Below are 2,574 nucleotides of genomic sequence, written 5' to 3'. Positions count from 1 at the left end.
AAAAACGTCATTTTTGGGACCCGTTGATTTTGATTTTTTAAAAATCCAATTCTTGAGCTAGAATGCTCATCTTCGAACTCGATCTGTTTTTTTATAACACAAAACGACCCTGAAAATCCCAGGTCGCTCGCTCAATTCGTTCTCGAGTTATCGTGCGGACAGACAGACAGACGTGCAGACAGACAGACAGACAAAGTTTTTTTCGACCAGACGGAGTAATAGGCTTCGCTAATCGCTCAGCCAATTATTTTTTTCCAATATTTTTTTATGGTCTCCTAATGGGCAACTCGTGAAAGTAGAGCCCTCTGGGCGAAAATTTCGTCCGTTTCGCTCTATCTTGTACTGTTTCGACGCTACGGCGCATTTCTTGACAAAAATGAGGTGAAAATGATCAAATGATCGATTAAATCGTTAAAAAGACTTCGTCTCGGAAAATTGTATATACTTTCCTATTACCCCGTCTCGGGTGTCAGCGCCGCAGGCCTAGCTATATGTGCGCCAGGCGCGTCGCAGCGTGACAGTGTTTCGTGAGATACCGCAAAGCCTGTTACGCGAGACGTGGTCTGGCGTACGTATAGCTAGTTCTAAGTTGGCTGAGCGATTAGCGAAGCCCATAACTCCACTGACCGGAAAAGTTTCATTCTATGTGTTTGTTTGTCTGTCTGTCTGTCCGCACGATAACTCGAGAATGAATATAGAGAGCGATCTGGGAGTTTCAGGGTCGTTTTATATCACTAGCTATATGTACGCCAGACCACGTCTCGCGTAACAGGCTTCGCGATATCTCACGAAACACTGCTACTCTGTGACGCGCCTGGCGCACATATAGCTAGGCCTGCGGCGCTGACACCCAAGACGGGGTAATATGAGTGTATATACAATTTTTCGAAATGAAGTCTTTTGAACGATTTAATCGACCATTTGATCATTTTCACCTCATTTTTGCCAAGAATTGCCCCCTAGCACCTAAACGGACGAAATTTTCGCCCACGGGGCTCTACTTTGACGAGTTGACCCTTACGAACCCATAAAAAAATATTTGATACAAATACATATTGCGACCTGTAGTTTTTGTTTTTTTTAAAAAGCCAATTTTTGAGCGAGAATGCTCATCTTCGAACTCGATCTGTCTTTTTATGATACAAAACGACCCTGAAAATCCCAGGTCGCTATCTCAATTCTTTCTCGTGTTATCGTGCGGCAGGGCTGCCAGACAAGTCGATTTATCGCCGTTTTGGCGATAAATGGTGCTCAGTCAGCGAGACAAAAGATGCGGTGGCGATAAATCGCCAAGGAGGCGATAAATAAGGTATCAGAGCGATTTTGGGGCGATTTTCGAAGATAAGGCATGAAAACGGCGATTTTCGAACGCGGAGACAGTAATTTTGCTTGACAGTGTTGGTAGAAGTGACTTTTGCGATGGGCGAGAGCGGCGATATTTTGGCGCTTTTATTGAAAACAGGCGGTTTTTAAGCGATTTCGGAAGGCGGCGCTTTTTGGCGATCTGAGCGCTCTCTGGAGGCGCGGTGGCGAGGCTAGAGTCTGGCAGCCCTGTCGTGCGGACAGACAAACAAACAGTCAAACAAACAGAATGAAACTTTTCCGGTCAGTGGAGTTATGGGCTTCGCTAATCGCTCAGCCAATAAAAAGACAGATCGAGTTCGAAGATGAGCATTCTATCTCAAAAAATGACTTTAAAAAAAATCAAAGACCAGATTTTTTTTCCCATATTTTTATATGGTCTCCTTAAAGGTAACTCGTTGGCTGAGCGATCAGCGAAGCCCATTACTCCACTGACCGGAAAAGTTTCATTCTGTTTGTTTGTCTGTCTGTCCGCACGATAACTCGAGAAAGAATTCAGATAGCGACCTGGGATTTTCAGGGTCGTTTTGTATCATAACAAGCAGGCCCGCCCTTCCGCCAAACGAAGTTGCCAGCTCCGCTTCGCTCCGCTTCGCTCCGTCGGCAACTCCGTTCGGCAGGGGCCGGGCTTGCTTGGCCTGCCGGCGGCGATGGTCGGGCCTGCGGCCTGACCATTTCTGTCACGCGATTTGCTGAAGATCATGATCAAATGATGTAGCGGGCCTTCGGCCCGCTTAAACCCGTCATCTTTGAGTTTGCCCCAAAGACTTGAAAAGGAGACGTAACGGTGAAGCACCGCGACCACAACCCACCCTTCTGCTAGGAAACGTTTTTTGGGGGTGGGGGAAAGTTTCCTTTCTATTTTGCGGTTTTTAGGCCTTTTTTCTACATCTTATTGTTCACTATGGGAATTTTTAGCTTATTTTCGTCTAAAAAGACCCTCTAGCGCGGAAACGGTTAGAGATAGCGCAAAACAGACGAAATTTTCGCCCAGGGGGCTCTACTTTGACGAGTTACCCCTCAGGAGACCATCCAATATGTTCGAAAATTAATAAATTTATTATTGGGCCACTTTTGTGAGAGAAACTCACTCTAGCGCCCAAACGGTGGGAGATAGAGCAAAACGGACGAAATTTTCGCCCTAGGGGCTCTACTTTCACAAGTTACCCTTAAGGAGATCATAAAAAAATATTTTTTTTCCTACTTTTTTGG

The sequence above is a fragment of the Frankliniella occidentalis genome, unplaced genomic scaffold, assembly GCF_000697945.3.
Source record: "Frankliniella occidentalis isolate FOCC.00 unplaced genomic scaffold, Focc_3.1 Scaffold371, whole genome shotgun sequence".
NCBI classification, from domain to species: Eukaryota; Metazoa; Arthropoda; class Insecta; order Thysanoptera; family Thripidae; genus Frankliniella; species Frankliniella occidentalis.
Note: the sequence above shows the minus strand (reverse complement) of the source record.